This window comes from Beta vulgaris, chromosome 5 (assembly GCF_026745355.1).
Source record: "Beta vulgaris subsp. vulgaris cultivar EL10 chromosome 5, EL10.2, whole genome shotgun sequence".
Classification (NCBI taxonomy): Eukaryota; Viridiplantae; Streptophyta; class Magnoliopsida; order Caryophyllales; family Amaranthaceae; genus Beta; species Beta vulgaris.
This window is the reverse complement of record NC_079206.1, coordinates 24829515-24857278: the sequence shown is the minus strand read 5'-3', so window position 1 is coordinate 24857278 and position 27764 is coordinate 24829515. Positions and strand designations below refer to the sequence as shown.

General features: G+C 36.9%; 1 pseudogene; it reads right to left on the bottom strand.

The window, feature by feature from the left end:
- Positions 1–20424: 20424 nt before the first annotated feature.
- On the bottom strand, positions 20425–20538 carry LOC125498047 (small nucleolar RNA R71; annotated as a pseudogene).
- Positions 20539–27764: the final 7226 nt, after the last annotated feature.

Here is a 27764-nt window from a genome sequence, read left to right as displayed (position 1 = left end):
TTGACTTGACTTTCTTATTTCCTTTCTTATTAATCTATGTCTGAATCATGCTTTGATTTCTTTTGTTCTGGGAGAACTGCTAGTTACTCCCCACTGATTGTGGATGTTTGTTGTATATTTTTCAGGTTATGTTGATGGGAACCTTCTTTGGTTTTGGGATCGGGTTGAGTTGTGAGCATTAAAAAGCTAGATGTTTTAGGCCTAACTTTTAGTTAGTTGAAGAGTTAGTTTTCTCTTTTGTTATTACTCTAATTAATTCAATTTATTTATACTATTTACTTATGTTGGTTTATAACTTAGTTATTTAAACGCATTTCTTGTAGTAGTGACATTCCCAGAAGACGATGTTTCCACCATCGTCCTTATAATACTATTATTATTTCTTTCTTTTCCGCTTTGAAATTCTGGGGTGTTACAAGTTGTTTTAGGTAATCATCCAGCAGAAGGTTGAATTGACTACAATGAGATATTTGCTTGTTACAAAAATGACTATTGTTCGTGCTTTCCTTGCCATGGTTGCTTCATATTGATCGATAGAAAGAAAGTGTACATGAAAGCTACTCCTAATTTTGACTGTTCTAATCCCAAACTGGTTTGTAATCTGCAAAATTTTTTGTATGGTCTAAAACAAGCGCATTATTGTTGATTTGCCAAGCTTGACTATGGTCTTCTTCAATCTTATGTAGACTACTCTATTCACCTTCACTGAGGGTCCTATTCAGTTTAATGTGCTTGTCCATGTTGACAATCTTATTATTTCTTGTAACGATTCCGTTGCAACTAACGCTTTCAAGTCTTATTTAAGTGATTGCTTTAAATTGATAGATTTGGGTCCTTTGAAGTATTTCTTAGGTATTAAGGTGGCTTGTAATTCTTCCAGATTATTCTTGTGTCAACACAATTATACGCTTGACATCCAAATTATTAGGCGCTAAGCCGTGCATCTTTCCCAATTGAATAAATTCACAAGCTTGGTCTTGCTATTAGTGCAATGTATACAGAGTCGTTAGCTTATCGTCAGTTGTCTTCTCTATTTGGGATTGACGTGACCAAATCTTGCTTACTTTATGCATATCTTGTCTCAGTTTATGCATGTGCCTCGAATTAAGCATGGAGAGGTATTTCTACATTTAACCCTTATTACTAACAATATATTTCTTATTTTCCCCCTAATCCCGACCCATGTCCACTTTTTTACTCCTTTTGAGTTCTTCTGCTTAGCCTTTCCCATTTCCCTTTTTAGATCCCTTTATATTTTTCTTTGATTATTTTGTCTTTGTTTATTTCCCCTAAAAGTTTGTCCTTGATTTTTTTTATCATCCCTAGAATTTACAGCTTGCAATTGACAACAATTAGAAGCAAAGCTAAGATTAATTATCTATTTAATAGTTCAATCGAGACTTGGGTGTGTTTAACAAGTTCTATAAAAAGACTAAAATTAAAGCTAGTAGTCAATTCACCAATCTATAAACCCCAAAAAAACCTAAATTTCCCCTTAATTTAAAATTTTGGTGTTTTGAAACTTTTCGAAAATCATTTTTTTTTTCACATAGTGAAATCCCAATAATTTACCAAAAGATATTTGTTCCCTTCCCCTCGTTATAATACCACTTAAAATTCTAAGGCTGCTAGGGATAAATTATATGTATAATCTTTCCTGAATTTATTTCTACCCAACTATATTCTTTTCTAAAGAAGATCTCAATAAAAAAAATCTAAGTATATTCCTCAGAAATGCTTCCTATGTATTGCCAAATTTAATAAATATCATTGCCAATTTTGAGCGTTGAATTCAAAGGGGTGAATAGTTCACATGCGACCCAATAAATCAAAAGTTGGAGACGAATAATTTGATGTTTTCATCTTTAATAATCTCAAATATAGAGGTGGGTTTTGTTTCTCTTAATTTTAACAATGAGACAATAATTAAAAAAAAATATTTAAAAAATGACTATAAGCATAGAAAAAAGGTTGATCGGTTCAATGGGTGATAAGTGAACCTGGACAAATTTAAGAATGCAAGCTCAAAGGGTATGATCGGATTATATCGAATTAATTTAAAGGTGAATTGTTTTAAGAAGAAGGAAAAACTATTAAGAATAAGTCAACATTTAAGCCATCCGCTAAAAACAAGTTAATCTTTTGATTATCCTTCAACAAGTTAATCTTTTGATTATCCTTCAACAAGTTAATCTTTTGATTATCCTTTGCCTGTTATTAACTTATTATATCACTTAATATAATATGTATAACTCTTCAAAGGAATGAGAGTGAAAACAAAATGAAATACAAATTTGCAAAAAAACAAGGAAAAAAGTCAAATTATTTGTAATTTAACTTGTTTGAAATTGATAAGTACTAAAGGTCGACTTATTCAGGAAATAATCAAAAGATGACTTATTTTTAGTGGACGAGACAAAGATTAACTTATTATTGACAATTATTCCTAAGAAGATTGACTAAAGTTCGAGATTATTCTCATTAATTTTTTCTTAACATTAACATCCAAGCTTTAAGCCTTTATCTAAACTTACATATAGAGATATGTACTTCTTTTACCTTTTAAACTAATAAGTTGGGCTACATATATAAATAATATTTTATTAGGGACCTATAAAAGGAGGACAACAAAATATCTTATTCTCTTAGTGTTCAATTGTCTAATTCGGGAAGTTTCTCATGTAGATTATATTGGTGACAAGTTTACAACTCCAACATTTATGCAAGAAAATAGAGAATTTTGCATCTAGGATAAACCCTAAAAAATATAAAAAGATAATGTACATTAAGTTCTTTCACATAAACTTAAGAAAATCGAACATAAATGTGAATTTTCTAGTCTAAATTCATCTAGCTTCCAATAGTAACAGTGTATCAAGTCAACGCCTGAGCAATACGAATATTTCACTCTTATAATAGGAAAAATATAACCTTAATTTATCCAATTGGTGGATTACCCAGTGAATAGATTATATCATTTTCCCTTAAATGTTATGGATCATGTACATGTTGAATTCTACACTAAGAAATTAAAATTTTGTACTTCCTCCATTTGTATCAATTAAATACTTTAACCAGCAAAGTTTATAAAGTTCCATATTACTTCTTATATACTATAGTTAGTAGTTTGTGCAATAATTTTAATTGTTTTGATATCGTATTTAGTGGTTTGTCAATAACCTTAATTTTTTTTAATAAATGAGTGTTTAGGGTGTTTCTTTACTATTATTCGGGCTACTAATCAAGAAAGATACATATATAAAGTGGTGGGAACATAATATTATAGGAAGTATATATATCAATTATTACGGTGCAAACATAGATGGAAAGTGTGTTAATATGGGATATATAGATAGAATATATACTAGCCTCCAGATAGGATTTCTACATACATTGCACATGAACACAACATGATATAACTACTATTATCTTGTAAATTTAGAACCATAAATCATGTCAAAGGTTATATATAAACAAAATTTGCATCCCCTACTTAAATTTAGACAATTAGAATATTAGGGAGCTATATTCGCTATTAACTTTAGTTTGGCCAATGACTATCTTTCTCTCTCTTTTCCATCATGCATCAAAATCTTCTAGTTTATCTTGTTAAATATATATTTTTTTATATTTATTTTTCAATCAATTTCCCTCATTCTATATTACGATTCTCCCAAGCCACAAAATTTTCTTTCTTCCTCTTGCTCCATTCTTGATATTTCCTGCGATAATCTTTGATGTCGGTAAGTTTTTATTTTTACGCATGCATATTAGTTAATGAATTTGAAATATATCTTATATTCATAGTAATTTGATATATAAGATATTATGTTTCATGAATGATAATTTTGTCGTGAAACTTCATATATGTTGTTTAATTTTATTCATAAATCATAACACTATTTTATCATTAAGATACTCATCTCTTAAATAGATTCCCACTTCATTATAAATCACAACATTGATATTTACCATTGATTTTGGTACATAGGACATTGATTGTCTCTCCAAATACGTATTTTAAATTTTTTTGAGGTTAATACATGCTTCGCATTCTAAGCCACACTTTTGTTTCGAAAGATATAACTAAAAGACTTATAAATTTGAATTTTAAAGTATAAATTAGGAGTCTTTTTAGGTTTATGTACATTTGATTCACTTCAAGATATAAAGTATATCTTCTTTAATTGAAGTAATAATGGCGATATTTTTTGTATTTTGATTTCAAAGACTTCCAATTACTTTGATGAAAATTTTAGTTTATTTAGCATATTAAAAAACATCAATTGCACATATGGAGGAGAAAAAGAAGATGGTAATATTAAGTCTCATTACTAAGAAAAGGGGTCCATTCGAAAAAGTTTCCGAATAATCAAGATGGTGTTAAGAACATTAAAATTAGTGTTAATGGTGGATACATGTTTGACTAGTCAAAAGTGTTTGTAAGATTAGTTCATTATAAGTGTGTTTGTGATGTCTTGTTGAACATATCACCAATTGAAAATTCTATACTAACTTGCACGTTTGTTTAAATCTGTGTATGGCATGAGAGAAACTTGATAGGTAACGGTTATACAATAATTTCTACTATAAAATGTGTAATATATAAGAGTTGACCTAAAAACTGACATGGTTTCATGTTATTTCGTGTTTAAAATGTCTACAACAGCAGGGTACAAATGCAAGAGGTAGACCATTACCTAAGTTTGGGGAATGGGATGTAAACAATCCAGCATCAGCTGAAGGTTTTACAGTCATTTTCAATAAAGCAAGAGATCAAAAGAAAACCAATGGGACAGCTGTAGGTGGCATAGGAGGTCCTCAAAAGTTTAATCAGAATATTAATAATGTCAATAACCAACACAAGCAAGATTATGATCAAGATCACAAGCACAAATATAAACAAGTTGACCATCAACAAAGAGGATCGGTAATAACATATATAAATTAGATCCTATATATCACACTCATTTATCTTTCTTATTGCCTAACCTGATATGTTCAATAAGTTTGTTCATGGTTAGTAAGTACATCATTTTTCTATTATAACTTTGACTTTTTTTTCTAAATGCAGAAAAAATGGCTATGTTGTTTCTACGCTACATGAGTCGGTTGCACCAATACTACCACATAGTAGCATATGGTGGTTTTGAGATTGTGATTTGCCTATATGGATGACAAAGTACAATTAGTTATTCAGTATTTGTAATTGTTGGGGGCAATTTTAATTTAATTTGAACATAATGTTATGTTATATAAATATGAACATTATTAGTGAAATTCAAGCCTAGCTCGCTCTAGGTTGAAAAGTTCCAGACTTATTAAGTTTGAACCATTTACGACCAGTTAATACAAATTCTTATTTCACTTTATATATATGTAATGCTAATCATTACGCAATTTATTAGTAAGGTAAACTTTATGCACAAGTCACATCTTTGCAGATATTAAATTACTAAAAGTTAAAAAGAGCGTCTATAACATCATTAAAACTTATACCATTAATTGTAGAAGAACCTGTCAATAAAGGTCATGAACTATTAAAGTTAAATTATTAAAATCTAGTTGTCCATGATTTTGCGAGAATAAGAGAGTTCATGTTTGTGCTTAATGACTTTAGTGGAGAAATTATATTAATGAGAGTCATTCTATATTGAACTCAAATAATAGGTAATGCAATTTTCTTAGCTAAAGTGTATATAATTTCCTTTCTAATATCCCGTGCATATTATGTATCAATACTCAAGATGGTTAAAATATATACACAACTTATATGTGAAACTCTTTTCGAACTAATGTATATATATGTTTGACGAAAGAAAAATCTACAATAAGTTTTAAAAACTAAGTAAATTTCCAAAAAGCTTATATATCAATGGTACCCTTATTAATACAACATCTACATATATGACGAAATATGATTTCTATTGAATTAAAATAGTTGCTCAATGATGGTTGTATCATATGTATGATATTCCAACATATGATATGATCCCTTAAAAAATAAAAAATATATTTCAACCTCTAAATAAATACCCTAAAAAGGTGAATAAAATCAAGTAGTTATTATTTACTTTTATAGACAACAACACATTGTTTAATTAACGATGATTAAGGGTGGGAATCATTCATTGAGGGTGATCATTCATCAAAAATAATTCCGCAAAAAGATCTCAAAAAATACAAATATTAGCAATATGAGGTGATTGTATTTTTCGTTGGAACATAAGGTAAGTGAAAGAAAATAAATTATTTGGATAGTGCCCTACGCTAAAAGATGGCAGAGTAGGTCGATTAAAAAAAATATGGAGTAAGATTTTATTTTTCTAAACAATCATTACCTTACACAACCATATATTAACTCCTCCATTATAAAATACTCACACTGCTTCTTTTTTTGTCTTAGAGTTTCTAATTGTTTATAACATTACTTATTTTGAAAAAGTTTGAAAAAGAAGTCTTTGTTATGATAAAAAAAATGTATTTGACAATATATTGACATAAAAAACTAGCTTCACTGCTTAATCAATGTAGATTTTTCTAATATAACTTATTTCGCCAAGATATATAGGAATTTGTGAGCGAGTAGTAACATACTACTTCAAACCTCCTTTTTGTTATAGCTTTCTTCCTCTTTCAATAACGATACAAAATAAATGATGATAATCTATTTTGATCAAGGAAGAAAAAAAAGACAAAGAAGAGGAAAAGGAGAGAATGGTAAAACTAATAATTTGTAATAATTGTAGTCCGGTACTCTTTTTATGTACCACAGTTAAAAACAGACCAATTATTTATACCATTTGGGGTAGTTTGAGTAAATTGAAAGGATTGAGTTTGCATTAATCTTTACATATAACATACAAGAGTATTTATAATACAAGTGTGAACTAAGTAGAGAGAATAAAGGAAAACTAAACAGAAGATAGCCACAACAGTAGAAGACTAAGTCTAGATTAGTACAAGGAGAGAGATACAAGGAGATAAGAAGAATATCTAGAGATAATAACGTACAAGAGGAATATGCTAAGTGAAGAGATATATATCATTAACTAGCTATACTTATCATGCCCCGACAAGACGGGCGGTCGCTCAGTTAGACCAAGCTTGAGTAGCAGCATGTCGAGACGTGGCCGAGTGAGCGACTTAGTAAGGAAGTTCGCAAGTTGATCTCCGGTAGGAAAATGAACAACATGAAGGGTACCATTTTGAACATGCTAGTGAATGAAATAAAAGGCCAAAGACAAATGCTTAATCTTGGAATCAAAAACTGGATTTGAACTTAAGAATGTGGCGCCTAAATTGTCAGAATAAATAACTGGCTTTTATATATGTAATGTAGAGAACAAGTGCAATAAATAAATTACGAAACCATAATAACTCACCAGTAATATGTGCAATAGCGCGGTATTCCGCTTCGGTGGATAACCTAGCTACATCTTTTTGTTTCCTGGAACACCATGTAAGAGGGTTGCGTCCCAAGAATATCACATGACCCATAGTGGAGGTGTAATCATCTTTGTTGCCGGCCCAATCTGCGTCGGTAAACGCATGGAGGGTAGAGGGAGAGTTACGCCGGATAGTGAGGTCGTGGTCCTTAGTGCCATGTAGGTAAAGAACCAAACTTTTTAAGGTTTGCCAATGATTAGTAGAGGGGGACTGCATAAATTGTGATAAACGACTTACTGCAAAAGAGATGTCCGGCCTGGTTAGTGTGAGGTATTGGAGGCTGCCAAGCGCAGTTGGATAATCTTTGGGAGCAGGGAGAGGTGTTCCATGGTTGGCTAGAAGAGTGGTACCAACGGCAAGTGGGGTTGTGGCAGGTTTAGCTTCGGACATATCCAAGGAGTCAAGTAAGTCACAAATGTACTTACGTTGACTGAGGAAAAGGCCATTAAAGGAGGGAATGACTTCAACCCCCAAAAAATAGGATAGGACACCTAAATCCTTCAATGCAAATTTTGTGGCTATTGTATTGATAAATTATAAAAGATGCACATTGCCAGGATCGATTATAATAATAACGTCAACATAGACGATGAGATAAATAGCCTTGGTCGGGTGACTTTGAATGAACAGGGAGGAGTCCGAGGCGGTGCAACGAAAGCCAAGACGCACAAGGTAGTTCATGAGGTCAATGTACCGAACCCGTGGGGCTTGTTTGAGTCCATAAATTGCTTTACGAAGCATATAAACTGCACTAGGAAAGTTGGAGTCAATGAAGCCTTGTGGTTGTGCCATGTAGACTTCATTATGAAGGGTGCCTTGAAGAAAGGCGTTGTTGAGGTCAAGTTGGCAGAGAGTCCAACCCTTTGTTGTAGCAAGTGTCAAAATAGTGCTAACCTTTGCCGAACGAACTACGAGACTAAAGGTTTCAGTGTAGTCTAAGCCGGGGGTTGTTGAAAAACCCTTAGCCACAAGACGGGCATTGTATAGCTCAATCTCACTATTTGATTTGTATTTAATTCTGAAAACCCACTTATTTTTTAGATGTTCGAAGCATGAGATGCTTCAACAAGATTCTAGGTTCCCATAGTAGTGAGAGAATTATATTCGGCTTCCATAACTTGCTTCCAATTGGGATATTTGAGAGCTTGGAGGGCATTGGTAGGAATAAGGTGAAATGATGAGAGAGTAGTGGGGTTAGCATGTTTTGGGATGGGTTTAAATATGTTGTTTTGGGAGCGAGTTATGATGCGGGTGGAGGGTGGATAGCGAGAGGGACATTGGACGTGGAATCGAGAGATGCGGAATGGGGGGAGGGTGGGCGTGCTTCATGGGCGCTGGAGACAAAAGGGCTGATGGAGTTAGTGTGGGTAGGTGATGTTATGATTTTATATAGAGTTTTTCTCCCCTACTTATATGCTAAAAGTGATGTTTATGGTGCTCTTAGGAGCCATTTTGTACTAACTCTCTCCATCTAGTTGTGGTTTGCTGTTTTGTGTTGTATTGTAGGTTTTAGGGAACTATTACCTACTTTATATCTGCTATATGACCGCTACACTGGATTAGAGAGGTTGGGCGCTGAGTTTCAAGATCCAGAGGATGCTTTCCGGAACTTTGAGCAAAAGAAGAGCCAAGAAACGACTGAATGCTGATCGGCCCGATAGGATAGAGCGGTACAACCCGATCGAGCGCAAAAGCAAGACATTATTTCTATTGCGGGCCCGATCGGGCGTTGAAGCCCAAGTCGTAGTTCGCTGTTCCGCCCGATTGGGCGACATGGCCCGACAACATCGGGCGCCCGTGGCAATTATGATGCGCAGCTGCTATACTTTAAAGCCGATCGGGCGGGTCAGCCTGATTTCATGGGGCGCCTGTGATTTTAACCTAGTTTCTCTATGTTGCAGCCCGATGTTGTCGGGCGACGTTACACCACGCGCTTTTTAATGAATGCGGGACTGATTTTCGAGACTTTTTGCTATGGATTTCAGGACTTGTATAAATAGAAAAGTTAGAATTATTAGAAGACATCTTGGTTTTTATTATTAGTTTTCTCTAGAGAGTGTTTCAAGAACCCTAATTTAGTCCTTTTTGATTTCAATTCAAGATCGAACCTTTTTCTTATTCACAAGTTCAATATAATTCGGTAATCTTTCTTTATTACTTCTTCTATTGTTAGTTAGATTCTTTTCTTAGTTATTTGCAATGTTTCAAAGTATGAGTTTTTATATGAATTTTGTTATTGTTTTCAAGATTATGATTGAGTAGTTTTATTTCTAGAATTGTGGGGATCTAAGTATGCAATGAGGGATTGGTAGATTAGTTTGATTGCCTTATATTTCAATTGTTTCCTATGGTTGAATCTTCATGCTAGATTTATAAGTTAGGCCTGATTTATATTTCTATTGTTGCAACACTGAATCTGCTTCGAGAGGAGAGATACCGTATATGCTTTTAATTATTAGGCAAAGTGACCCTTGATCATGCGAGAGCGGCTGGGTGATCTTTGAGGGAGGTAATGTTCGAGTGAAATTACATGTGCCATAGACAGTTTTACTTACTAGGTGGCTATTATTCGTCCCTGATTTCCCGAATTGTATGCAAAGTGATCCATGATTCTAGTGCTTTATTAATCAATTTATACCTTCTTAATTAGTTATGTTATTTGCTTAGTTTAGTAACACAACTCTATTCATCTGATTTTGTTAGTATAATATTAGAGTTAGTGGATTCGATCCTGACTTCCTTGACTACTAGTTAGTGGACCTTAGGTTATTTTTGATGAGGTGATACGACTCTAGCCTATCAGTAGGCGAGGGAGGTGGGCTGGGTGTAGGAGAAGAGTAGGCGAGTGTGCAAAGTAGAGCAGGGGAGGAGGATGATTGTGCGGAAGAGGGGATGGGTTGTGTGGATGTGATGGGTTAAGGAGAGGATGATGCGGGTGTGTGGGAAAACGTATAGTGAGGGAGTGAGTATGGTAGAGGGCGCAGGCGAGACAGGGGGTGTGGTAGGAGGAGTAAGCGAGGGGATGGAAGGCTAATGTGGAGGGAGGGGTAGTATAGGATGGGTGAGGGAGCACCAATGATCGGGGGTTGGACGTGAGGAGAGTATGGTGGTATAAGGTGAAGGTAGGGATAGGTATGTTCAATGAATCGAACATGGCAAAAGGTGTATATTTTGTGTGCTTGTAGGTTAAAACAATGATAAGCACTTTGGGATTTTGAGTATCCAACAAAGATGCAAGGTGTGGATTTTGGTTGGAGTTTGTGAGAGTAATAAGGGCAAGGGTAGCATAAACAACCAAAGTTGTGGAGTTTGAGGTAGTTGGGTGGGAATTGGAAGAGGCATTCAAAAGGAGATTTGGAGGCTAGAGTAGGGGTTATATCATGTGGTTGATGAGATAAGTGGAGGTAGTGAAAGTGTAGCTCCAAATGGTTAATGGTAGTTGAGCATGAGATAAGAGAGCAAGACCAATTTCAACAACATGGCAATGGCGCCTTTCGGCAAAGCCATTGTGCTCAGGAGTATGAGGAGGTGATGTGAGGTGTGAGACTCCGTCAATAGTGAGATATATGGTGAGAACTTGATATTCACCACCATTATCGAAATATCTAGTTTTAATAGGGCGCTCAAAATACTTCTCAACAAGTGCTTTGAATCGAATGAATATAGTTTTGGTGTCAGATTTTAATTTGAGAGGATATAACCAGATATATTTAATGAAGTGATTGACAAAAATAACGTAGTATTTATAATTGTCAAGGGAGGGAACGAGGGAGCACCAGAAATCAGTAAAAATAATATCAAGAGGAGCATGAGAACATAAAGTAGATTTATGAAACGGGGGTTTATGACTTTTATTACATTGACAAGCATCACAATTGAAATTGTTGAAATCGGAAATAGAAAGATTGAACTTAGAGGTTAAGGACTTAAGAATAGAAATAGAAGGATGGCCCAATTTGTGATGCCATGACTGAGCAGAGTTGTTAGTAATAGTGGCGATTGAGACTTGTGGTGGAGATGAAAGTTCATAGACGCCATGAGTAGTGGGTCCTTTAAGGAGAAGTGCCGCCGTGGAAAGATCCTTTAATGCAAAGTAAGAACAAGAGAATTCAATTAGAATGTCATTTTGCGCACATAATTGAGAAATAGAGAGAATGTTACCGGACATAGTAGGAGCACATAAGACATTTTGTAAGAGAAGAGGTTTAGAGGAGGAGGAAGAAACAGTTATAGAGCCTATGTGAGTAATAGGAATTCCCATACCATCACCGATTACGATTTTTTCAGTGCCATCATAAGGGTGATGAAGAGAGAGAGTGGAGAGATCATGAGTGATATGATGAGAAGCTCCAGAGTCAAGGAGCCACTGAGAATCCATGGCAGCAATGGTGGTGGCGAGATGTGTGCGTGGAGGGTGAGAGGATGTAGAGGGGGTTTGGGTGAGGTGGGAGGGTAGGCTTAGAAGTAGGGAATTTTTGTTGAAAGAAGGGACATTTTGAGGGAGTGACCAAAGGCATGGTACCATTGGCACTTCCCTTGTTACCCTTTGGTCGGTTTCTTGGAGGATGGATATGAGGGTTTAGGCGAGTGGTTTGATGGTCAGAGGGGTGAGAGGAGGAGCTTGTGGGCTGGTGGGAGCAAGTGAGAGATGTGTGTACGCTAACAAGGAGGGAAGCAGTAGGGGTGGTGATGTTGATTTGGTTTTCGCACACGAGAAGTTTCTCTTGAATTTCATCGAAGGTGATGAGAGTGTCATGATTATTGACTCCTTCAATAAGGACGGAGTAGGCACGGTCTTGAATACCATCACAAACTTATTCGATGACATCCTCGAGAAGTACGGTGTCGCCAAGGAGGTGTTGATTAACACACATACAGATGGAGTTCATGTAATCAGTATTACACGAGGAACCTTTGGTAATGTGTTTGAATTTGGTTTTGAGTAGTTTGACGTGGCCACAAGATTAGCGCACATAGGTGTTGGAGAGAATATCCCAAGCTTCCTTGGATGTGGAAACACGGGAAACAGGAGAGACAAGGGTTGGGTCAAACGTGCCAATAAGAGCACCAAAGAGGAGGCGATCTTGGCAGAGCCAAGTAGTGTAGTCTGGGTTAGGTTCGTCGGTTTTGGATGAGGTTGAGGTTTTAGTAGCTGGCTGTTTTGGGTGTGTTCCATCAAGGAATCGAAAGAGGTTGTAGACAGAGAGGGTGGCTTGGAGTTGAAGTTGCCATGAGAGGTAGTTAGTGGAGTTGAGTTTTAGGATGCTAGAAAGGTTGACACAACAAGAGGGTGGGAGGGGTTAGCGTCATTGCATATGGTGGTGGAAGCCATGGAAGGAGAAAGCTCGAGGTAGAAGCTGAAAAAAATCAGGTTCAAGGATTGAACCGCCCCGATACCATGCAAGAATTGAGTTTGCATTGATCTTTACGTATAACATACAAGAGTATTTTAATACAAGTGTGAACTAAGTAGAGAGAATAAAGGAAAAATAAACAGAAGATAGCTATAGCAGTAGGAGACTAAGTCTAGATAAGTACAAGGAGAGAGATAGACGGAGATAAGAAGAATATCTAAGAGATAATAAAGTACAAGAGGAATATGCCAAATGAAGAGATATACATCATTAACTAGCTATACTTATCATAAATCTCATTTATCTAGATTTCTCGTCTATATTGCAAGTAGCCAAGTATCATTAATTGGAATTTTGAAGATGTAGAGAAAAATTGTCATGTTTGTTTAAGTAAATGGGTATTACATAGAGGATAACGAGATAGACAGAACTTTCTAGTCTAAATAGTCTTCATTACCATTAAAATAGATATCTTTTAGAGGATGATAAGAATGATGATAAGGTAATAGCTTCATGACATGGCTACCGCCTGAAGCATGTAGTTACACAAAACTAAAGAGTCTTCTAAGGCATCTCTTGTGACTAGATTGGAGTCATGACCGTAATATGAGAAGCGATTTACATTAAGGGAGAGTTTCGAACTACAAAAGGTGAAAGGTACAAGGATAAAGTTAAAAACAGAGTCTCAATTACAACTTCTATATATGGTTCTATCAACCTACTTTAAAAGGAAAGTATTCATAATGCTAAGTAAAAACAAATTCATGACAAAAGAAGTCTAACCAAGAGAATTACGAGTCTAGGGACAATGCCTTAAGCTTGGTCATCCATGGAGATGATCATGTCAAAGAATAGGGCTGAAGTATTCTTGAGACTAGCCCTGTACAATAGAGAAGTATGCAATTCTTTAAGTTCAAAAGATTATATACTCATGACAAATTATGTGTTGATTTAAATGGAAATTGTGAAGTCTATACAGTTGCCTAATAGCATCGCAAAGAAAGTCGCTATTATTCTATTTGCTGTATAGTTGAACATCTAGACACTGATCTCGAAGGCTAACATGGATAAAGTGCTTAAGGCCACGAGCTAGGAAGGAGGCTTCGGGCCCATTCAATCATTGTTCGTCTTCAGTTTTTGTTTTAAAAATTTAAGGTCATATACTTCTTCTGATTATTATTAGTCGCGACATTAGACTTATTAAACTTCATATTTTAACGTTGAGCGAAAATATTTGATTCATTTGTAACATTAACTTTCATGTAAATATGTGTTTGGACTCAACTTAATGTATGTTTTCAAAATATAGATTTTTCATTAATTTTTTACAAAGTAACATTTAGTTATAGATTATTTTAAACTATACGTTGGCAATCGTGGAAGTCAAAACTTTACAGCTAATAAAACTCAAAAAAGTATGATATAGTCATTTGATATGAACTTTTTTAGTTTCCATATGTTCAATTTGTGTTTCTTACAAAAACTGAAATCTAAAAATATTGAATTCTTCTTAATTTCTCGATATAACAAAAAACCACTCATACAATAAGGATTCATCCCCAAGGATGAGGAGCTAGCTCATGTGGTAGAGCACTCCCCTCTGATCCTTGAGGTCAGGGGTTCGATCCTTACCCCCAGCATTATGTTGGGGTATTTCTTTAGCATGCTTTGCATGCATTACCAGTCAATGTGCTAGTAGTTCCTATAAGGCTAGTAGCCTTGGTAGGGGTTAGCCCTTGGGCTGACTTAATTTCCCAATAAAAAAAAAAATAAAAAAAAAAAAAAAATAAGGATTCATCCCCATAAGCACATGTAAACCACCTAGTCTATTCCCTTAAATTAAAAGTGGTCGATAATATCTATTTTGACAAATTTTCCAAATAATAAATGAAAAACTAATTCTAATAATCCAACCTTTGGGTCGTTCACTCAAAATAATACTACCTTTTGATTATTTTTTAATAATCCAACCTTTAACAAGATCAGCTCATTTTGAACTGTGAGATTGATAACCTGCTGAAATAGGAAACACATTTTTTTTTCATTTTTCTCCTTTCTTGTCTAAACTTTCTCCCTTTGTTCCTTCCTTCTTCCCCTGCCTCACCAGTCACCATAAACCCCCACCCCCACCCCCACCGATGCTAACAATCCCTATCTCCCTTACGAACAACCCCACCCCCTGCAAACAACCTGTCCCCTATCCCCTCCCTCTGCTAACAATCCCCACCATCTTGCGACCACCCACTATAAAAAACCCCCACCCCCTGCAAACAACCACACCCCAACCCCTACGAAACACCCCATCCCCACTTCACCCCCTCAAAACAACCAATCTTTGGACCTATTCGATCCATCAAAAATCGAGCCAATTAAACTCGCATCCTACGGTTTAGGCGGGAACAAAAACAACCGAATATGCGACAGTTTTTGGACGCTAGAGTTAGGAACTAACCGATCATACTCACTGGTCATACTATCAAGATCTTCCTCAGTAGAAACATTAATAAGTGAGACACACCCACCACTACAACAAATCAGATAAAAAAGGCCGATAAAAGTCGCCCTATTAAGTCTAAATGTCGCCCTATTAGATCAAAGAGGGCGACTTTTGGCTCTCTCTTTAGTCACCGCATTTGCTTCGTTGTCGTAGGTATGTGGAGGGCGACCTTACGAGTCACCTTCTTTGATGCCATCAACTAGGGCGGTTTGATTGTATCAAACTGGGAGATTATGGTCGCCTTATTTGATCATAGCAAGGAGGGCAATGTTTGTCGCCTTATTTGATCATAGCAAGGAGGGCGATGTTTGTCGCCTTATTTGGTCATTACTATAAGGGCAATTTTTTTCGCCCTGTTTCATCATATCAAAGGGGGCGAAGTTCATCAAAATCGAGTGTCTTTAAATTGTTCATCAAACATAAAGCTCACTTCTCCCTCCACGGAATAACTTGTTTGACGACGTAAAAGATAGTGTATCTTATCATCAAAGCAAAATGAGATCACTTGTCATCACAACAAAATGAGATCACTTTTCTTGCACGACGAAATTCCAATTTTGATAAGGTACACACCAAACATGCTAGATGATTCTTTCGCACTCCACAACTTAAAATTGAAATATGCAATGTATAATACTATGACCAAGTTGAGTTGTCATGCATTAACTCAGTTCATCTGTCAACTAACTTGGATTATCCGCTAAATAACTCAGTTATTAAGCTAAAGCTAACTTAGTCATGTGCTGGTTTAAAACGAGAATTGTTATTTACAGTTTACTTAACCAGGAAGGAATTTTTTTTATTAATAAGTCAGCCAAATAATTGGTAAAGTTAACCCATGTGTGTGTAGGCAACCAAATAGCAACAAGCTGATGTTCTGGAAAAAAAAATTAGTTTGCCAACTTCCACTTATCACCAGCTAACGTTTGACTTCTAAATAGAGGAATTCAGTAACATTCATTTACCATATCGTTATTAAAAATTACAACACTAGAGCCACCACTTTGGATACACTATGACTACACTATTAGCTCTTGTATAATAGTTGTCCCCTTCCTATCGTCACTCACCACTTTATATCCGGATGGAAGGAATATTTCACTCTCATTTCCATAATTGTTGGTAGTTGATGCGTTTGGGTATTATGTGAGCGATTAGAAGATGAGTATCCAAATAAACAATAATTAAAGATGCTATAACATTTTAACCTCTGTAAACTGCAATCCAATTATAACATAAAACTACACAGAGCCATCGATAAATATTGTAGCTCTTATAGAATGTATATTCAATTCTAATTACCTTTTTAACTAACTCTTATGTGATTTATTATAGCCTCTACACTATGGGAAGCATGGTTCAATAAAGCATCAATCCCTTCATTGTATTACACGTAAATATTACATCCATACTAAGAAACACAACTCCTTAGCAACTAGCCAATGTAATCATATAATTCGGTCGAACAAAATAGCAAACAAAGGGGGAAAAAATTATCAAACCTGAAGGTTCTGTTCTAGCCCAACCTAGCTTGCAATGTACTCATGAAGTCGTCCATCTTCTTTTGCATCTTTGCATTAAGTTCCTCACAAAGTCATTCTCCCCGTATCTTCATTTCCTATTTCATTCGTTTCTCCCTTTCACGTGCTTCAATTGCTTCCACTTCCATCCTTTGAACTGTATCCAGTAACTCATTTTCACGGCTCCTTGGTTGTTGAAGGTCAGATTCTAGAGTTGACAGAGTCTTCTTTCCCTTAGACATTACATGAGCTCCTTTCCCTAAGTCCCTAACACAACTTGAACAATATCCAAGAACCTCTAAAAAAGGCCTCTTCTATTGATAAATTTTCCACCCCTTTCTCTCAAATTTCCTTCTCATGTAACTCTTGAAATTGAGGAAGCTTAAGTTCAGCTTCATCATCTAGTTTCCCATCTGTGTGCCTTTCATTATTCCAAACATTAGAATCACAACCTCATTGTTAGATAAAAAAACACTAACTAATAAAATTTCAATATATATGTACCTCTTGAGTTTATTCCAAGCTTTAATGTATATGGTTATGTGGAAGCAGTAGATGTAGTCGCACTAGCTGCATCACTCGTCTCCATCTTTGCGTTACCCTCATTTTCAGCATTAGCATCACATAGTACATAATTCTAAACAGAATTTTGAACTCCCTGAATTCAAGTACATAATTATAACTTATTACCAAATCTATGATTCAAAATGTGTAGTTAGATTGCTAATTACATTGGTCTTATATACCATGTAAGTACTCAGAATCATCATAATCACTATCTTCTCCCAGCGTAAGCATTTCATCTTCTTCTTCACCACTTGTCTCTCCAAAAAAATCCTCCTCCTTCGATTCCTCTTCTTCAGATGTGAAAGCTTCATCTTCATCATCTTCCAAGTCTTCGTATTCACCCACTCTCACAATATTGGAAGGAACATCAATTCTTGGACCAAGTATTTCATCATTATCAATATTATCTTCAAGAATAACTTCAGCTACATGAGATCTTAAAATAACATGGTCGTCGTCATCACTATTATCAAGTTCCTCGACTAGAAAGTAATAGAAATTTCGAGGGATAGCTTTGATAACAATTCACCATTGTGGTACATTATGCGAGCACATGCTAGTCCAACTTGTGACGCTATGGCAAATGGCTCGTTTATTCCTAAATGTCTATTTATGTTGACACTAATAGTGCCATATTTGTCCCTTTTTACTCCTTTGTCATCACTATACACGTCGTACCAATCACACCTAAACAACACCACTTTTGGTTCCATCCCATCATTATATAAGGCATCATATTCCAATTCTAACACTTCTTTTAGGTTTTGCTGGGGTAATATTGGTGAGAGAGGGGAAATGAAATATTTTGGGAAAATGTCGCCGTTTTTTTGGAGCAGAAAGGGCAACGTCTTAGTGTCGCCCTTTTTTTATTGATAAATGATGTTATAGTTTTATATAGAGTTTTTCTTCTTACTTATAAGCTAAAAAGGATGTCAATGGTCCTCTTAGGAGCCATTTTGTCTAACTTTCTCCATCTAGTTGTGGTTTTCTGTTTGTGTGGAATTGCATGTTTTAGGGAATTATTTCCCTATTTTCTACTATTATATGACCGCTACACTGGATTGGAGAGGTTTGATGTTGAGTCCCAAGGTCCCAAGGACACTTCTGGGACCCTTGAGCAAAAGAAGAGTTGAAGACTTGGCACTTGGAGCCAAGAACGAAGAAAAGTGGCTAGGCCCGGTCCCATCGAGCGATCTAGCCTGATTAGGTGCCCACGAGAGACAACAATCAGTTTGGTTGCGGGCTCGATAGGGCTCTTTTGCCCTGTCGTTATTCGCTATTGAACCCCGATCGGGGGTGCTTGAGAGTGCTGCTGAGGACGGTTAGGCGCCCTGATGACATCGGGCGGGTCTGGACCGATCGCATCGGGCGATGATGCGTTTATTGAGCTCGATTTCATCAGGCATGCTCGGCCCGATCGGGTGGTTAACCCGACACTCGCATTTGATGATTTTCGGGCTATTTTATAATACTTTTCCTAATCGTTTTAAGTGTAGTATAAATAGCCAAATCAGAATATCTTTTATTCATGTTTGTTTTAGCCCTAGTTTTTCATAGTTTTCTCTAGAGAGTAATTCAAGAACCCTAGTTTATTGCTTTTTGCTTTGGATTCCAAATCAAACGTTTGGATTATTCGCAAGTTCAATATAGTTCTTCAGTTTGGTAATCTTCTTTTACTGCTTTCTCTATCATTTATTAGATTAATCTCTTAGTTAATTGCAATTATTTCGAAGTATGAATTTTTATATTAATTTTCTTATTGTTTTCATCAATATGAGTGAGTAGTTCTATTTCTAGGACTGTGGGGATCTATTTATGCAATGAGGGATTAATAGATTAGTCTAATTGCCTTGTATTTCAATTGTTTCCTGTGGTTGAATTGTTCATGCTAGCTAGATTTATAAATTAGGCCTGATTTGTATTTCTAATATTACAATACTGAATCTGCTTCAAGAGAAGAGATATCGTATAAGCTTTCAATCATTAGGCAGAGTGATCCTTGACCATGCGAGAGCGGCTAGGCGATCTTTGAGGGAAGTAATGTTCGAGAGAAATTACATGTACCCTAGATAAATCGACTTATTAGGTAGTTGTTGTTTGTCCCTGATTTCTCGAATTGTATGCATAGTGATCCATAATCCTAGTTTTTTATTAATTGATTCATTCCCTCGTATTTAATTTTGTTATTTGCTTAGTTTAGTAACACAACCATTTTCATCTAATTTAGTTAGTATATTATTTGAATTCAGATATGATAGTATAACATTCTCTTTGTGGATTCGATCCTGACTTTCCTAACATAGTTAGTGGACCTCAGGTTATTTTTGATTAGGTGATACGACTTTAGGTTGTTAAATTTTGGCGTCGTTGCCAGAAAGACGATATATTTTTATTTTGTCTAAGTTATAGTATTACACTAACCTCTACTCTGAAGAACACCTGTTCTTTGGAGCATCTCAAGTTTGTTTTAGTGTTTTTAGTGTATGAGCAGGAAATTGAAATCCCCAAATCTCATTCCATTTGATCCGGAGATAGAAAAATACCGCTCGCAGACTCAGAAAGAAAATTAAGCAAGTAAATTTGTCTACAGGTACACCCTTCCAAAAGACGCCTTGTCCACCATCTTCACCACAATAAGAATTCCCCGTCCCACCTATTACTCTTAAAATGGGTGACGAAGTTAAACAAACCTTTAGGGATTATGCACAACCATCTCCTGATAATGTGCCCATTGGGGTACGGATGCCCTTTATCGCTGCTAAGAATTTTGAAATCAAGTCTCATGTTCTGAATATGGTTCAAAATAATTAGTTTGTTGGGTTACCATCTGAAGACCCAAATCAGCACCTGCAGCGGTTTTTACAATGTTGTGCTACTTAGAAACAAACTGGTGTTACTGCTGATGAGATGAAACTCATCTTATTTGGATTCTCTCTGCGCGACAAAGCTCTATTTTGGTATAACAAGCTGTCTCCCACCATCATCATCTGGGCAGAACTATCAAAGATCTTTCTCATCAAGTGGTACCCTTACCAAAAGACTACAGAAATGCGTCATGCCATAGTAACTTTCACCCAGGATCTTACGAGTCATTGTATGAAGCTTGGGAGAGATTCAAGGATCTGCAGCGTCTTTGTCCTCATCATGGTTTGGACCAGTGCTATTTGTGTCAAATTTTCTACACTAGAGTTGACTAAGATACAAGGCGGGTAATTGATGGAGCCTCCGGTGGGTTCTTCATGGATAAGGCCATTGATGAAGGGTATGAACTTATGGAGAAACTCACTTCTAATCAAGCATCTACTATTCGTTCCTCTATGAAAAAGGGACGTAAACATGATGTTGAGGCTATTTCTTTAATGTTTGGGAAACTAGCTGCTCTAACCTAGAAGATTGGTTCTTTGAAGCTAGGTAATGACCCCTCCCACATGAGTGTTAGCACGATGGCCAGTGCTTCAAGTGATCATGCTCTCATTTGTGATGCTTGCGGGATACCTGGGCAGAACTCTCAAGAGTGCCCTGCTCTCCTATTTTCTAATGTATGGGGAATGTGAGGCAGTTACTGCTTTTCAGTCACAATCCAAGGGTCAGTTCAACCCATATTCTAACACTCACAACCCAGGGTTGAGAAATCATCCAAACCTCTCATATAGGAGTAATAATGTGTTGAATCCTCAACCTCAACAACCATATGTGCCTCAATATCAAGTTTAACAATATCAACCTCAACAACAAGCTTGTCCTGGCTTTTAGAGAAATTAAGCTCCACAATAACCTGCTCCTACTGCTGACCCAGCCATGACAGAGTAAGAGCATGATGTTTCAGATGCATAAAGGTTTTAATGCTTTTCAAGTTGACACAAAAGCTCAGCTGGAAAATTTGGGTACACATAACAAGATGTTGGAGATTCGACTAGCTCAGTTGACCAGTGACGGAGCTATCATGAGTCACGTGACCCCTTGAATTAAAAAAATTAAGGATTTTTCGTAAAAAAAATAAAAAATTAAATAAATCAGCGAAGCAATTAGCAGTCACGCTATTAGAGATGAATGGGTGCTTCGCCTGTATTCTTGTCAATCTAATTGTCTGCCACTTTTGGCCCACTTGAACATTTACTCTTTTTTTTATATTAATTTCAGTGGTCCCAACTCCCGATTCTCATAAGATTTTAATTAAGTTAAAAATTGAAAATCATTTAATTTTTAAAACCATCACTTTCTCCCACCTTTTCCCAATACACCTATCTCACGATACAAATTTTTTTTAATTGCCCACTGCCTAGTTCGGGCTTCACTACTTCAGACAGCCTTCACGTCCACGAGTTTAGACGCTGCCACACTAGAGTCCATCTACCACCGGGCCGCACGCTGGCGCACGCCGACCAGGCGACCACGGACCACCATGCCGCACGCCTGCAGTCCCGCATTGCTCCTTCGACCAGCCATCAGGTATTAACAGAGTTTATATTTTAATTCTTTTACATTATTTATTTCCTAATTCCTAAATCGTATATTTAAAATCTTATTTGGTTGATATTAATTGTAATATTTGCATACATATATGTGTGAATTTTTGAATTTGTGATGTGTGTTAAGTGATTGATGCACTTTGTTAGTTTGTCGTTAAGTTTTTTTGTAAATGTTGAATTTGTGAAATTTTGTATAGATTAGGTAGTGTTAAATAATTTATAATTTTCCATGATGATTTAGTTTCTTTATAATGGTAATTTATTGATTGATTTTCATATAGTTATTTTTGTATATGTAATTTTTTCTTAGTTTGGAATGTATGATAATGAATATTAGACAATGTGTCTTTGCGTTATAAAATTTTCAATGTCGAATATCCTTTGTCTTTTTTTGTGACCTCTCGATTTTGAAATTCTGGCTCCGCCACTGCAGTTGACTAGTTCTTCTACTAGTAGGCCACCTGGGTCATTACCTTCACAACCAAAGCAACCAAGAGATACTGCCAATGCCATCACTCTTAGGAGTGGAACATAGTATGATGGTCCAGCGATGCCTAAGGATGATCCGGTTGAGCCAGAAAAGAATGAGCTGTCACTGAAAATTCCATAGCTCCGAAGGAGGCTACCAATGCAGAGAAGCAGACAATAGCTGGAAAAGTTCCATCTACCACTCTTGTGATCAAGGTACCATTCCCCAATCGCCTATTTAAGAACAAGGTTGATCACCAGCTTGGTAAGTTTTTGGAGGTAGTTAAGAATCTTCAAATAATTGTCCCTTTTACTGAACTTATTACTCAAGTTCCTACATATGCTAAATTTTTAAAGGAAAATCTGGCTAGGAAGAGAGCCTTTAATGAAGTTGAAACTGTTGCCTTCATTGAAGAATGTAGTGATCTTTTGCATAATCAGTCCCCACAAATTGAAAGACCCAGGGAGTTTCTTTATCCCTTGTAACATTGACACTATTTTTATTGTGATTTGGGCGCTAGTGTTAGTCTCATGCCCCTTATTGTTTGCAAAAAGCTTGACATGGGAGACTTAAAATGTACCAATATTACTCTTCAAATGGTCAATCGTTCTGTTAAATACCCCCTAGGTATCTTAGAGGACATCCATGTGAGGGTAGGTAAATTTTTATTCCTGTGAATTTTGTTGTGCTTGACATGGAAGAGGATACACAGATCCCAATTATTCTAGGGAGACCATTCCTCCATACGGTTGGAGTTGTCATAGATGTTAAGAATGGAAAATTAACTTTCACTATGGGAGATGATAAGGTGACTTTTAGTTTAACCAATGCTTTGAAAAGTCCCGTGCTAAAAGAAGCCTGTTATAGAATTGATGTCATTGATGTGCTGGTTATTGATGGCCTCAATCCCTTCTGCGGGATCCTTTGGAGGCTTTGCTTTGCATTTTCTACATGTGATGGTAGTCCCTTGAGTGCTGACGTGGATGACTCGGAAGAAGCTCTTATATGTGAAGAGCTTGACAATATTACCACTCACGAGAAGGAACGATTAGTATATGATACTCAATCAGTAGAGGTAAAGAAACCTGAACTGAAACCCCTTCCTCCTTCTCTGAGATATGCTTTTCTGGATGAATCTGAAAATTATCCTGTGATTGTCAGTGCTTCATTGAATGATAGACAAATGTCTCAACTTTTGTCTGTTTTGAGAAAACTTATAAAAAAGCCATTGGATATAGTATTGATGATTTTGAAAGGTATAAGCCCTGACTTTTGCATGCATAAAACTCACCTAGAGGATGATCATCGTCCTAGCTACTATATACAAGGCCAACGTCGTTTGAACCTCAATATATAGAAATTGGTCAAGAAAGAGGTTATGAAGTTGCTTGATGTTGGGATCATCTATCCCATTACTAACTCTAAGTGGGTGAGTCCAGTTCAAGTGGTTCCTAAAAAGGGAGGTACTACCGTGGTCAAAAATGAAAAAAATTAATGAATTAATTGCTACAAGAGTAGTAACTGGTTGGTGTACGTGTATTGACTATAGGAAACTAAATGTTGCCACCAAGAAAGATCACTTTCCCCTCCCCTTCATTGATCAGATGTTGGAAAGGCTAGCTTGTCACTCTTATTTTTGTTATCTAGATGGCTATTCAGGTTTCTTCCAAATACCTATCCATCCATATGACCAGAAAATACCATCTTTACATGCCCTTATGGTACCTTTGCCTATCGAACGATGCCATTTGGACTATGCAATGCCCCCGCTACCTTGCAACGTTGTATGATGGCCATCTTCTCTGAGTTCATTAAGTCTATTATGGACGTGTTTTTGGATGACTTTAGTGTGTATGGAGTTGATTTTGATGCATGTTTGATAAATTTGGCTAAAGTTTTGAAAAGATGTGAAGATGTCAACCTTGTACTGAACTGGTAGAAGTGCTACTTCATGGCTACTAAAGGAGTGGTACTTGGTCATATTATTTCTAAACGAGGCATCCAGGTGGATAAAGCAAAAATTCAAGTGATTGAGCAATTACCCCCTCATGTGAATGTCAAAGGACTTCGAGGCTTTCTTGGTCATGCGGGGTTTTATCGCCGCTTTATCAAGGATTTATCTAAAATTTCTAAACCACTTACTCAGTTGCTCCTCAAGGGTGCCCCATTCATGTTTACTGGTGAGTGTATTGTATCTTTCAACAGGATCAAGCAAGCTTTGATTATTGCTCCTATCATTAGAGTTCCAGATTGGACCCTTCCATTCGAGATTATGGTGATACTAGCGACTATTCTATGGGAGCTGTTTTTGGTCAGAGGAAGGACAACGTCCTCCATGTGATATAGTATGCTAGCAAGACACTAGATGAAGCTAAAGTTAACTACGCCACCACTAAGAAAGAACTTCTAGCTATGGTCTATGCACTTGACAAGTTCAAGATATATTTGTTGGGGTCCAAGGTCATTGTTTATACCGACTATGCTACATTGAAGTACCTCCTAGCCAAAAAGGAGGCAAATACTAGACTCATTCGGTGGATCTTGTTGCTCCAAGAACTTGACTTAGAGATTAGAGATAAAAAGGGAGCAAAAAATGTAGTAGCTGATCACTTGTCCAGATTATGGAAGAGGGTCACCCATTAATGACTCTTTTCCTGATGATAAGCTCTTGGCAGTCACTTCAGTCATCTCGTGGTATGCAGACTTCACCAACTTCTGTGTGAGTGGACAGACTCTCCTAGAGCGGAGTTACCAGTAGAGGAAGAAGTTCCTCCATGAGGCTAAAAAGTACTTTTGGGATGACCCTCTACTTTACAAGCTTTGTGCTGACAGCCTGACACCATCTATAGGCGTTGTATCCCAGAATGGGAAGTGCATGATATTCTGAAGCATTCCCACTCCCATCCAAGTGGAGACCATGATGGGCCAACAGTTGCTAAGGTACTTCAGTCTGGTTTTTACCAGCATACTTTATTTCTTGATGCTAGTACCTTTGTTAAGTCTTGTGATTCATGCCAACAAACATGAAATATTTCCCGTAGACATGAGATGCCCCAAACTCTCATTTAAGAAGCTGAAGTATTTAATGTATGAGGTATTGATTTTATGGGCCCTTTTCCTTCTTCCCCGGGCAATAATTTCATACTTGTTGTTGTTGACTATGTGTTTAAGTGGGTAGAAGCCATTGCATCACCAACTAACAACTCCAAAATCGTTATGAAAATGTTCAAAAAATATTATCTTTCCAAGGTTTGGGGTACCCAGGATTGTCATTAGTGATGATGGATCTCATTTTCACAAAAGAACTTTTGAGGCCCTGCTTAAGAAATATGGTGTTTACCATAGGACTGGCCTAGCATACCACCCTCAGACAAGTGGGCAGTTAGAAGTGTCTAATCGTGAAATAAAGACTATCTCAGAGAATGTGGTAGCCAAATCGAGGAAGGACTGGAGTGACAAATTAGATGACACCTTATGAGCTTACATAACTGCTTTTAAGACCCTATTGGCACCACTCCTTACAGGTTAGTCTATGAGAAAGCATGCCATTTACCTGTTGATCAGCTAGAGTATAAGGCGTTGTGGGTTATTAAGGAGCTAAACCTTGATGTTAAATTAGCAGGAGAAAAACACCTATTGTAGATTAATGAGCTTGATGAACTCCGGTTGAATGCTTATGATAGTTTGCGTCTCTACAAAGAGCGCACTAAGAAATGACATGATAAGAAAATTTTGAGTAGAGAGTTATCTATTGGTGACAAGGTTTTATTGTGTAACTCTCTAGACTAAAACTTTTCCCTGATAACTTGAAGTCTAGGTGGTCTGGTCCATTTTTTGTCAGTAATGCTAACAAGTTTGGTTTAATTGAGGTGATGAATGCAAGAGGTGAAAAGTTCAAAGTTAATGGCCAACGCTTAAAGTTGTACCATACAGGAGCTCCTGTTGGATCTATGGAGGAATTATACCTCCACTGCCCTTCTCCTTCTGCTTGAGGGATGAGGCATTATGGTCGTGCAGGACCTTTATAAACCAACGCTAATCGGGAGACAACCCGATTTCCCTTCTCCTTTCCTTTTCTTCTTTTTATTTTTAGATTTGCTATTTTTGTAGTTTTTGGTGTGAGAGTGAGAGGGTACTAATCATCATTCTAAAACTATATGTGTGTAGGAATTTTTAGCATAGTAGTTTTGGGTTGTTGTCCAGTTGAAAAGTGCGCACAAACAAAGCAAATCACCTGTTTCGACAGTCACTCGATCCTGTCGGGCAGCCCCGCCCGATCTAGCCCACAAAGAAAAAGCTGGGCAGAAGATAAAGACAAATGCCCGATTCCATCGGGCTGAATCGCCCGATCAAGCAGCTATTCCATAACCACAAGAAGTGCGCCCGATCTCATCAAGCCATATCGCGTGATCGGGAGTGCACATTGTCTAATTCTAGAATGACAAAGCAGGCCACCCGACCACATCGGGTGAAAATTACCCGATCGGGCCCGCGACCAAATTTTGGGCGGAAAAAATGAAGAAAAAACTCCTCCCGATTTCATCGGGCCTACTTCCCCCTATCCGGCCGTGGCTTTTTATTCGAGGTATATTCACCTGATTTTCACTCTCTTCATTCATTCCTCTCACAATCTCTCTCTCTCTCTCCTTCAAACCCTAACCCCCAATTCTCATCTTCTTCCCCAGATTCACCCTCCACCATTAGAGACCTCCATTCAAGCTACTTCAATCTTCACAATATCACTCATCTCATCATCTCCTACAAATTTCTTTCTCCATCCTCTTCACTTTCATTCACTCCATCCCTCACATCCATCTTTTTCCTCCTTTCTTCCACCATTAAAGTGAGTGAAAAACTTCCTTCGATCATCCACCATTAAAGTGAGTGAGAAATCCCTTAAATTCTCACATTTTTTCCAAGCTACATGAATTTGAGGAGGCGTCGCGAATCTGGCATCGGGACATAACCACCACCACCACCGGCCATCCCGCTGTACGATACCTTTTCCGATGTCATCTTCACGTCAGAAGAGCAGCGCGAAATGTTTTAGCGCCTAAAAGGGCGCGAGGTAAGTCCTACCCATTTTCTTAACATTAAATTTTTTAGTAAATTGGTTATCGCATATGAATTTAAGGACTTCATGAAAATCATAGGGATGAAATATTTTTTTCATGCATGTTAATACATACCCCGTGCTTGTTTATGAATTTTATAGTAATCTAGAGGTTATCAAACCCCAAACTGGACCCATCTCCTATGTGTCCTACAGATTACTTAATCAGGATTTCTGCCTATCCCTCCCGAAATTTGCTAGAATTCTCCGAGTCCAATGCTGGAGGAGATTGAGCATCCCCCTAACTACCACCACCGTGATACTTACTATGCCATCACGAGTGATGAAAATGACGTCATCCTACAACAATGTAACGCCAAATTCAT